This window comes from Perca fluviatilis, chromosome 22 (assembly GCF_010015445.1).
Source record: "Perca fluviatilis chromosome 22, GENO_Pfluv_1.0, whole genome shotgun sequence".
NCBI classification, from domain to species: Eukaryota; Metazoa; Chordata; class Actinopteri; order Perciformes; family Percidae; genus Perca; species Perca fluviatilis.
In genome coordinates, this window is record NC_053133.1 from 21,138,663 (window position 1) to 21,151,481 (window position 12,819).

The following is a 12,819-nucleotide window of genomic DNA, read 5'->3' on the forward strand; positions in this document are numbered from 1 at the left end:
CTGCTTAATACAAACAAGACTGTTGTTGCTTCTGAAGCAGGGCCACAATCTTGCATCACATTTATAAAAAAAAAAAAAAAAGTGACAGCCAAACTGCAGATAATCCTTTATAAAAAAAAAGAGTAAAATGTACTTAAACCCTAATGTTTTGTTTTGGAGATCCCTGGGCCCTCTTCAATGCTTTACGGTAATCTCTGTGTTTTGTTACCTTCAGCAAAGGTGCAAGCAAAGTTTGTGGCAATTACTTATTACTTCAGTATTTTGGGTTTTAATAAGGTCAGAAGAAAAGAAAAGAATATGGGTTTTTTTTTCTTCACATGCAGCAGTGGGGTCTGTGAGAGAGTATATACACACACATTTATTTTGGAGAAACACTGCAACTTTTTAGTTTTTAAGGAGAACCCTACCATTGGTCATGACATGATCCGAAATATAACATTGATGCCGACATGAGTCAGTAAGTATAGAGGACACATCCATCTTAATTCCTGTCTTCATATCTTCCATCTGACCGACCAGGCACCTCAGAGTCTTCAGCTGCATTTCTTTCCTTTGTCAGACCGAGGATCCCTGAAGCTGCTGTCCCTTCTTGTAGCTTTTTAGCAGTTAGTAAATAAGATGATGGGAGCCCAGTCCAAGGTGAACAGTGGGGACAGTGAGAAATAGGATTAGCTTGAAGCCTAACAAGCATCCTGGCTGAGATGTGTTCATTAATATTACATCCATCTACAGAGAGAGAGAGAGAGAGAGAGAGAGAGCGAGAGAGAGAGGCACAGGCAGAAAGGGAAAATGGCTTTGGACCACTGAAGAAGAACAGAGTTGGATAATTGTTCCCCATGCATAATCAAAGATGCCAGTTTAGCTTAGGTTCACATTTAGGGCATGCTGATGCAGACAGGATGGGTTCGAATGAATGGTCATTGTTTGAAATTTGAGATTAGGGCTTTTTTTATAATCCAAAAATGTACAACAGATATGCATGTTTATGATTAGACAACATATTTGGAATAATGACATCAACTAAAGAGGCTCGGCTTTACACGTCGCAGCGATGTGTATCAAGAGTAATGAGCCTTTTGTGTAGGATTAGTGTTCTTACAGATGCTCTACTGCATGCTGACAGATAATACTTCAGTAACAAAGCTGTTTGTGCCAGGTGCGAAGCCTTGCTATGACATAGACCACTGCAGTGCGACCTTTACACGGAACATCAGCCCCCCCCCCCCGAATGGAAAATCTGCCCTTTAACAGTCCACAATTATTGATTCAGTCAGTCATGTCTGTCTCTTAATTCACGCCGTAATCGTCGATATGCACCTCAGGCTGAATGACAAAAGAGAAATCCAGGCGATTACAGGGTGACGTATTGTGCGAGTAATGGTTTGTGACTTGTGATTACACATGCAGTGATAATTACTGCAACCCCGGAGGGTTTTTGCGGACCCCTGCTCACAGGACTCTGCAGCATAACCCCTCTGACTCCCCCCCTGCTTAGTGTGCGAATTAAGAATCACTGTGACAGACTCACAGGGGAGTTCTCCGCCCTGAATGAAGACGGACAGTATGAACAAAATAACATTAAAAACAGCCCCATAACCACGCCCGGAGCAATCTCTTGCTCTCTCAAGTGTTTACTTTTTCCTCTCACATTTCCTCATTTGACTCCGCATTTATTCTCCCTCCGTCTCCTCGCTCTCTCACGCTACTTTGCTTCCACCCTTCCTCATTCCCTTCATCCTCTTACTCACAAGGCCTCCTTGCCAATTACGCTACAAATCTGACTGCTTGTGAATCATTACATCCAGCTGTTAGCATGGAATACTGACTCATAGCTGGAGGAAGGGAGCCAGCCTTGGGGTCCACTGTCCGGTAAAAGGTCACGTTGAGCATTATGGCGGTTAACTACCTCAAGTTTATTGCAGTCAACACTTTGCATTAGCTGCAGCCAGAACTGGCCACTTGGCCTTCTTAGACCTCAAGCCTGTGCTATTTCAGGGAGTGCAACTAGAAGGATAATTCCGCCACTGTCTGAGAGGGCACAGATTTGTTCCTGACGTAAGATCCACATGCAAACATATATCTAATTGAATATAGACTGATTAAACAAAGCATCTGGTACATTGGTCTGATATTTTTGCAGCCCTTTTTCGAACAATCTCGCCTATCTCAAAACCTAAAACTCTTTTCTTAAACTCTGCTTCCTTTCGTTTTATCTGAGTCTCCTCCTGTGTGGCTGGTATAGATTTAATTAGGGAAATCAGAACGGCATAATGACTTCTACCTGAATTGACCTGTCTTGAATATTTTGCATATTCTGTGAAGATTTGATTAAAACACTGAACTGCCTGCTCGCTCTGAGAAATTCAATTGGATAAGAGTTAAAGGGTAACTACCGTTTTTTTCAACCTGGATTTTCCTATGTTTTTTGTGTCTAAGTGACTGATGGAAACAACAATCTTTGAAATTGGTCCAGTATTAAGCAAGATCGCTGCAGTCAGCAGCGGCGAAACAAGCTACATTGTAAGTCAATAGGGCAATTGTCCAGATCATATTTACCTTCACAAAAGTGCTTGTTTTGCCACTTACAGGCTCAGATTAATATTCTTTCCACTATTCCAACCATCACAACTCTAGTTTTGGTTGAAATAAACACATAGTTTACCGATTTACATGTTAACATACACACGCTAAAAATATAGCTTTTTTTAAATGGAGTCTGGTGGGTTTAGAGCTAGCAACTTCAGAGCTGTTTCTGGTTAAACAGAAAGGTCTTAAAGAGATTGTAAAGGTCTATCTCTGTAGGGATCCTTTCCATAATTTTGTCAGACACTTAGAATATTAATCTGAGCCTGTCAGTGGCAAAACGAGCACTTTTGTGAAGGTAAATACAAGCTGGACAATTGCCCTATTAACTTACAATGTAGCTTGTTTCGCCGCTGTCGACTGCAGCGATCTTGCTTAATACTGGACCCATGTCAAAGATTGTTGTTCCCATCAGTCACTTAGACACAACAACATAGGACAATAGGGTTGAAAAAAAACGGTAGTTACCCTTTAAGTTGCTTGAGCCGAAGAGATGGAAAGGTGCACACTGTACTGAGCTGACAGGATGACTAAAACGTCTATTGCAGCTGTTGAGGGAGAGGAAGCCTAACACACAGCTGTCTGCTCCATGTCTCCAAGGACTAATTGACAAACGCAAGCTTAATACGCGCAGGGAGGGGTTGTCTTCAATAGAGGGGGGGGGGGGGGAGGGGGGGGGGGGGGCGGGGAAAAAAACAGGGGGGTGGTTTTTAAAAAAAAATAAAAAGGGGGGGGGGGTTTTGGAAAAAAAAAAAAGGGGAAAAAAAAGGCCAAAAAAAATAATTTAAAAGGAGGAACATTTATTGGTAAATACCAGTGTTGTAGTACTCTTAAACTAAGTCTCAAGACTTTTTGAAGGTCTCGGTCTCGTCTCAGAATCGACCGCAATTTTATTCAGTGTAGGATTTTATTTCAAGACAGGTCAAGACCACAACTGCAGGGATATCACTAAACTACCAGTGCATTGCTTAATTTATGTGTTAACATCATTGCTGTAATTGGATGTAAAACTTCCTGCTTCAAATGCAACCAATAACTTGACTCAGGAGAAGGGAGACAGGAGAAGAAGCTCTGGCTGTCTGGCACTGGTCTGGTCTGGACTCGGTCTCGCCCTGCCTTGGCCTTGGTCTTTACTTGGTCTCAACCCCTCAAAGTCTTGGTCTTGTCTTGCTCTCGATACACTCTGGTCTTGGTGAAGACTTGGTCTCGGTTTAGGTGGTCTTGACACACTAGTAAATACAACGTGCTTTCATAAGGAGTATTCACACAAGATGACAAAAAATGTGTAAATGTTACACACGAAAGATGGATAACTCAAAGCATGGTTCTAAATAGTCCCATGTGATGTAAAATCTGTGCCAAGGTCTTAAGCATCTTACTTTTCAGGGTACACTATGTGAACACATACTTAAGTGGGGCTTTGCATCTTCTGGGACTCAGACTGCTTGAGCTGTAAAGTATGTCACCTTTTTTTTCCTGTAGCCTACCTGTGTGACAGAGTTATTAATGAGCTGTGTCTGTATTTATGCACCTCATCTAACAGGGGAAGATGGGCTGCCTTCATTACTTTGAGTTGTGGGAGCCGTCCTGTCAAATGAAATTTGAGCCTCGGCCAAGACGAGTGCTTCTTATAACAAAAGGGGAAATTCATCAAGTGTTCATTTGGTTTGACGGGTCACGACGGTGTCAGTCTCGTCTCCTCTCTCTCTCGTCTCATACATGGAGTAAATGAAAATCATGGAGTCAGAAGTGTGCATGTAAAAGGGCACTTTTCCACTGTGTGGTCACTGAGCGCCACACTGTGGTTCACAGCAGTTATTACCACTTGTGACTGTCATAACCAATAAAGTGTGCTTAAAGTTGCAATCGTGCCTCACAGTTTTTTTTCTATTTTTTAATGACTTCCCATCTAGTTGGTTTCAGTTTCTTTTTGTTGTTGAGAGTAAATGGTCATGTCTTAATGTGCTTATGTGTGACTTTCTAAAAACCGTGGACAAGTTTGGATTTTGATGCGGTTGGATTTGACACACATCATATTGAAGGCCTGGTAGAGGGGCATAACATTACGTTATATCAATTGAAATGTCTTAAAGAGGTTAATTGACTCTTGTACGTCTATCCTGTCATTTGCTAAATCTAATTTAGTTGTGGGAGCCGTCCTGTCAAATGAAATTTGAGCCTTGGCCAAGACGAGCTCTTCTTATAACAAAAGGGGAAATTCATCAGAATCAAAAAAATGTGCATGTATATAGCATATATAGGGTGTTATAGAGATGTTTTTATGCATCTGTCTATGTTAATGACAATATTAGCAGCATTATTATGCGTATGTACTTTGGTCATTATTATCAATCAGTACAGTAAAATGTATTTGTATTGTACTTCTTTAAAAAGCTGTTTTGAGGCTTAAGACTCTTGTGTTTAAAGTTAGGATTAGGCATTAGTTACAGTGAGATTATGTCAGAAAAAACACATTATTTCTATTACAAATGAAATATTGAATATATATGCAATAAAATTCACCATTAATCAATTCAATATTCTCAGGGGTTTGCTCATACAGCCTTGCTTGGTCTTAGAACTGAGCATTTAATAATATCCTGTAATTGTCACTTGTGGTAAAAGTCTAACTTTAAGGTTAGAGTTAATGGAATGCATTATGTCAGTACATGGGTCCTCAAATGTGTGAAGCTGGAAATACTTATTTTCAAAGCTCATCACAGTCATTTTATCTTCTTACATTATCACAGATTGTTGCAAAGATAAGACAAGATAATCCTTTTTGAAATTTGCAGTGAGGATAATCGGTGAGCACCAAAACGTGAATAGTTTTTTCCAATGTTTTGACAAAAATACATGTTTTAAAATGATTATCCCTCAAGTTTAAGCGCTGCCAACAAGTGTTTTTCTAAAGGGGAATTTCTACTTTGCAAATGTTTTCATAATCTATTTGAAATCTAATAGGTAGAGGAACCATAGCTGATTTTCATCTCAACTGAATACCTGCAGTCAGTTTCATCACAGTTTATGAAAAGGGGACATCTTTGGCCCTTCAGGACACAAGAGGAGATGCTTTACATATCAGTTGAAGATTGCTATAAAAAGGGACAGACTTGCAGAGGGATTATTACCTCAGACAGAGCATACAGTAGGTGTGACGCTGGTGTGGCCAAATGAGTTAATTACTGTATGTATACTGTGAAAAAAGCACTTTTAAGTTGCGTTTTGATATTACAGTGTTGGAATTCTTCATTGTATTACTTGTATAGGCCTATGTGTAATTGCTTTATGCTGCATATGACTTGTGTGTATGATGGTACCCTCATGCCCCCCATGACATAGAAATATGAATCATTTGTAATGCTGCTGTTTGTTAGTGTCTTTATTTGCAAAACTGTACTTGATAGAAGAAAGTTTTAGTCCTGGTATTTTAGCAGATTGACATGTTTTTGATGCATGTATTATGTAAATAAATGTAAATGTAAAGTTTGTGGTTAGAACAAGTTAGCAAAAGTTTTTTAAAAAAGAAAGTACGTGGCGTTTGTGTCTGTTTCCTCGTCCGGATTTGACTCTTTGCAGCCAAGAAGTTTGTAAAAGTGTTTGTGAGTTGAAATGTTCTTGTTAGATTTTGTAAAACAGTTCTGTGCTGTCAATATAAAGTATAGAAACATTGGAATAAGTGATCACAGAAGTAACATTTAGGATTAGTAGTGAGAGCAGAAGCATTAACATTCAGTCCTCTGAACAGTTACAGATGTAGAGCATGACAATGTGTCCGACATTGTCTCGTAAAGGTTTTCACTTAAGCTGCCATTTGTCATCCTTGGTGCATTAATCACTCTATTCTTTACGAGTGTTACTTTCTAAATCATGGAAAAGAAATCGCAGCCTTGTTAATCGCAGATGCAGTAGGTAGAATCAAATATGAAGTAAAAATCCGGCCGCTTTGGTGCCTCTTTTCTTCTGTGGTATGGTCAATAGCTCAGTCATTTGTGGCTCCATTACATCCAGGAGACATTATTGTCTATGTATCAGGTTTCTATAAACTGTCGCCTCCGTATTATCTCTGGGTGAAATACCGTGGCACTGATAGCGTCGGAGCTGAATTAGATTTGGCAGCCTTTATGAATAGCAATTGTGACTAGTTCAACATTTGAATACTTCTTAATGTAATTCTTTGCACTCTGCCGACCCTGCCAGATGGAGAGAGAGAGAGAGCGTGAAGCAGAAAGAGAGGTAAAACAGTGAGAGGAGGAGGGAGGAAAAATAAGGGAAAGCAAGTCAGCAGGAGGGAGGGATAATGCAGATTAGGGCCTATAAAAGAAATAAATGAGGTCTTACTTGAGAGGATGTAGGCTGGATAAATGTAATTCCAGTGATGTGTATGAAAAAGATGAATGATTAAATGAAGATGATTAGAAGGGTTTCGTTTTCCTGCCCAGCGTTTTTTAGAAAATAATCGCTCAATGTAATTAAAAATTAAATGTTTGCTTGTGTATTTGCTTATTTACTTATTTACTGAGGATCTGTGGATTTTAGAGGCTTGGTCAAGTTTATTTACATGATCTTCCGTTAATTACTCCAGTTATTTTTTCCCAAAGTCCAAAGACATGTCTAACCTGGAGACTCCAACTAACTTTCAGTTTTTTTTCTATAGTTTTTTTTCTATCTATATTTTATGCTCTGAACAGACTGGAAGCCAGCTGGTTCTCTGCCTTTTGCTCGAGACATGCTAAAATAGACTATCGTCCTCAATATGATGGGAAACAAATGGATGAATGATCAGCATTTATACATTTTAATAAAGTAAGCCGGGCAATTTTTTAATAATGCTAAATCCACCCTACTACAGACTTTACATTGTTCTGTTCCTGTGATTTCAGACAATAAAACCATAATGTACAAACACAGAAAATTATGTTTTTAAACTAACAAATTAGAGCAAAACATGAGGTGACAGATTGGCCCACTGACACTGATTACTTAAAGACGCAGTATCCAAGGGAGCTAGAGCTTAATCAGCCGAATAGGAAAATGCACTCAGGCATATAAAGTCCCCAGGACAGCTTTTATCACTACATCTGTCTCGCTGATGTTCAGCTTATAAAGAAAATCCATAAACTAAGCCGGCAATATAGAAATAACAAGTACCGTAAATTCTATTTTTAGAGTAGATGTTCCCTTTAAATCTCTCAGTTGGAAGCGGGCATTGCTGTTTGTGCTCCACTAGAGTGCGCAATTTTCCTTCCCAGGTTTGGGTTGCAATCACCACTTGAACCACAAGGATGCTGGTGTTGAAAAACCCATTGAGAGGTTTCCTGCAGTTTTTGCTTTTAGAGGAGGTAACTCAGAAACTGGTAGTAAAGTGTGTGTGTGTGTGTGTGTGTGTGTGTGTGTGTGTGTGTGTGTGTGTGTGTGTGTGTGTGTGTGTGTGTGTGCGTGCATGCGTGCGTGCCTTAATAATGTTATTTTTGAAAAACTCTCCCAGGGCATTGTTCTTCTTCCCAGTATAATGCACACTGCCCCTTTGAGTAGTTGAGGCTTATCTGCATGCATAAACTTGGAGAAGTGAAATGAGAAGGTCACAAAATGTATACGAAAGCACCGCTAACAAGGCAATCATTTGACACTGTTTTAGAATAGCGTGCATCAGAGATTACAGTTTTCACTGTGAATGCTGAGAAAAAAAATCACAGACTGCTAAGCAGTTGCAGGAGTTGACACACTAGATACGTTTGCAATTACTCAATGCCAAAAGCAGTGCGTGTCTAATGAGCTAAGAGAGGCTGTAAGTAGTAGGCCAATGATATGTGATGGCTTGAGCAGATTTATATCCATCATGTAGAAAATCTTCCCTGTGGGCATCCGCAGCATCCCTCCATCTCGGCTATAAATGAGGGTCATTTGTTAACAGGCAGTGTGTTTCAAATGCCAGCAGAGATTGTCTGAGAATGCAGAGCACTTTGATCCGGTTGATGCATGTACTTCTTCTAGGAAGCTCTTAGTATCTTAAAAAGGGTAATGATGTGCGTAGTTCTTTGAAGAATTCACGAAGTTCCTAGAAACAGGGTGTATTCTTCTTAAGGAAATCGCCATGTCCAAGTTGACCGGTAATTTGTCTTCATCTTCCCTTCCTCGCTAAGGAAACCTCAGCACCCGGGTCTTTAATTGAAATCAGTTTAACTGGATTTAACCAGCCCTGTGGTGCAGTACAATAGCAAGGGAAATAACAGTGGCTGCTTAGAAGAGGTGTTAATATATTGCGAGCAGGCCATTGCTAAGATGTGTATGTTCAAGTTTTTACACTTTCTCCCACATAAATATTGGGGATTTTAATCATATAATATATGGAACCAAAGAAAGAGTTTAAACCTTTATTTTTTTGGCCATCAGGGGGCAATGCAAACAAGCTGTGAAAATTGATATATTATATATTCATACTTTTATATTATATCATTATATGGGGCGTCTGGTAAGCTCATGTGGTTATCTGGCTCTTTAGCTGCTACATGCTCGACTATTTAGCTGCTACAGTTAATAACTGGCTGTCTGCCATTTGGAAATGACAGGTAGTGTACAGTGGGTTTTTAAATCATTTTCATTGTGAACAGCTGCCTGCTGCAGCCGATAATGACTCGGACATCAGTGAGAGTGAACCAAAAATGTTCACGTTGCACGTCAGAAAACCAAAAACAATGAGCTGAAAGATGCTAAGAAAAAGCTCCGTATAACTGAGGGGAACTGCAAAGTTGGGTCATGATGCCCTGAGGGTTCATGCCTATGAGTAAGTTTCACATTACTCATTTGATTCAATGTTAATATACAGATATTGATTATACCTGCTTTAATAGCCTCATGGAGATCCCAGAAGTGTTGAAAGCGTTTGCCTTGCTGAGGTGGTCCTGATCGAAAAATTATTGAATATTGTTATTCAAATCGCAGTGACTGAAAAGGTTTCAAAGGTCAGATTTGTAGTTTTGAGAAATTCACCACAAAACTTGAGGATCTTCCCATCTAACTGGAAACATCAGGACTATTCAGATGAAAGGAAGTGCTGCCTTTTCCACTAACAAAGGTTTCTAAACCCTGCATTTCATTTCAAAATATTCATGTTTCTAAATGTAAAATAATTCTAATGGGCAGTCTAGCTTTGCTCAGAGATTATTTTCTCTGTCTGACGCTCATTATTAAAGCCATTGAGTCAAGTGGGAGTACTAAACACAGCTGGCATTGTGTAAAGTCATTCCTGAATTTCACATTTTTGAGAGAGAGAAGTCACAAAATGAAGCACATGAATAGTGTTAATTATGAGTGATTCAAATGTCCTCATTTTGCTGTGAACCATGTTGACTACATGCTTCCTGTTGTATTGTCGAGGCCAGTTGTTGTATTAATCCATCATGGACACCAGATGTCCCTGCTATACTTTAAAAAAAAAGATTTTTTCTCATTACTGGGTGCTGATGTTTGTAACATGTTTATTCCTTCTTTTTTGCTTTCCTTTTCAAAGAAAAATGTTTAAATGTGAAGAAAACCTGTGATAATAAATAGCCATTTTTTACAACTAATGACTTATATAGCCCAGTGCATGAACCAGTAATAATATCCTCTTTGTTGATTTATTTAATTTTCACAACATTTGAGGGATTTCATCTTTTCTAAGTTTCAAAGTAAAAGCATAAAAAAGGCCATTTGTCATTCTGGAGCATGTTAGAGCAGCCGCCGCAGTTTCAGAGGAGAGTAATATTGATTGAATTCCTGCTACTTCCATGGAGTTGGCTTTCAGGGTTATTTTTTTCCATTGCACAATTCATCTCAGGCCAAAAAAAAAACGTGTTGTTATTCAACCCACACAACAATAATGTAATATAGTGAAATGGATGGCACAAAATCAACATCCAGGCCGCTTCCTTATCCTCGTCTCCGTAGCAACACAATCCCCTTTGCAAGTGAGATGAGATGCACCTTTTCTCAAGTATGCCCAGAGGTTGTGGAGGGAGTGGAATATTATTTGAATTCCAATGTCACTGTATGCACATGTGAAGTAAGATAATAATCAGACAGTATTGAGTGGGTTGCTGCCGAATGCCAGCTCCTTCTTGTCTAAATACAGAAATGAGCTATCACTGATACAGTGTACGGTGGCACCTTTAAGCTCACAGACGGTACTTGATTTCTGAGTTTGGTCATCTTTTAAAGGTTGGAATGATAGAAAATCTAAAAGTAAAGTGTGCATACTGTGAGTCAATCTGAATTGAATTATTCCTAAGATAAAGTCGGGATCAATTTTAAGCACTTTTGAAGAATAGTAAGTAGCGAAAATACACTCGGATGACATAGTGCCAACTCATTTAGCAATTTTAGCTATGCTGGCATTATGGATGACGAGGACAGTAAGCCTGAAATATGTCAACAACTAATGGATGGACTGCTATGAAAATCTGTACAAACATTTATCCCACTCCGTCATGATGAATTCTAATAGTGTTGGTGATCTTCCGACTTCATCTAGCGCTGTCATCAGGTCAAAATCTTCAACCAAATACCTTAGTACAGCCTCACAGAGCCACTAGCACGGCTGTAGACTCCCCTTCTTTATTGAACATATATCTTGAGTGACGTAAAATAAATATATAAAATAATAAATATTCATATTAAATGCAATAATATTCAATTTCTGACAGTGAGAAATGATACTCACATCAGTAATTTGCAACGTCTGCATGTAAAATATTTCCTCCGAAAAAAGAAAAATACTATCAACCTATAGTTTAGTGTAATGCTTTAGTATCGCTCCTAACATTATCAAGAGATGACATCTTTTTTATTAAGGGATAACTGATCATTTTTCAACTGATAGTTAAGACAAATTTTACCAATAAACTGTACTGCAGACATAAGTGTACAATATGTAACCAACAATATAACATGTTCAACTTATGTGTATGAAAGAAAAAGATACAAATGGAAACCCTATAATTTGTATTGGTAGCTACAGATGGAACATTTTCTTTGACTCAGATAATCAGCTCCTACATGTTGATTTATGACAATAAAATGTGGTCAACATAACGAGTATATTAATCTTGAGAGGAAGAACTCCTGACGGTGAATCCAAACACATTTGTCTAAAGAAGAGATCTTCAACAGGGGGCCCGGGACCCCTAGGGCGTCCTCAGAGTTACTGCATAAGGGCCACCAAATTATTGTAATTTTGTTGGAAGTTGTTTTCAAAAACTAAACTTTCTTAACATGAATCCAACATATTATAAGCAAATATATATCAGCCTATTTCTGAAAAAATCATATTAATGGCCTATAGGTTGGGTAGTCTCTAAGGTAGCCATCCACAGATACAGTTAAGGACGTTTTATGGTTGTGCGTAGAATCAATGGCGTACCCCTGCAGACCCCTCTGCGTCTACGCCAGTCAGACCCTACGCCGTAGCCTGACGCGCACCTCTCGAAAAATGTTACTATACGTGGCAGCGACGCATGTCACTCGGCCGTGGCTTGGCAGCGTTGTCTTTCCCCCGGCTAATTTCCTGGTTCTCCTTCTCCATACAACAACATGAAATCAAGGAGAGGGTTTCATTTTCCTGCTAAGATTTTCCACCTTGGTCAGAAAACACAGGGGAGACACTTTGTTTCTCTCACTATGACTCTAGACTCACTTGCTCCGAAGCTAATCGCTGTCACTCTCTCACTTCTCCCTCACACACACAGATGCCGGCTTGACGCGCACACCAGCACAAGTATAAACATCAGGCCGAGCTCTGCTTGGAGCCTACGTACAACCATAAAACAAGCTTTAATCCTGAGGATTCCTTGTGCCACATAGCCTATGTTTATTTATATTTTATATTAGAGATGGTCCAATACCATTTTTTGCTTCCCAATACCAATTCTGATACCTGAACTACCTGAACTGGTATTGATCCGATACCAGTACATTTAATTATGTTTTAACAACTGTACACTACTATCCCTGTATGGATGTGATATTATTCTACCTTTGTTGTTAAACTCTTTGTAAAACATGAACAAATACAAACAATGAATGCTACAGAACTTTCTTTTTATCATCCAGTTTGACAGTCAGTTATAACGGAAAGAGAACATAAATAAACTACTTTAATGTAGATTTTCTTTAGAGTTTTTATTACGTGGTATCGGATCGGTGCATAAACTCCAGTACTTCTGGATATATATATATATATATATATATATATATATA

General features: G+C 39.0%; 1 protein-coding gene across 6 annotated transcripts in view; it reads left to right on the forward strand.

The window, feature by feature from the left end:
- Positions 1–12,819, forward strand: part of LOC120552159 (RNA-binding Raly-like protein) — a 101,938-nt gene that overhangs the window by 56,792 nt on the left and 32,327 nt on the right. The window lies entirely within an intron of this gene.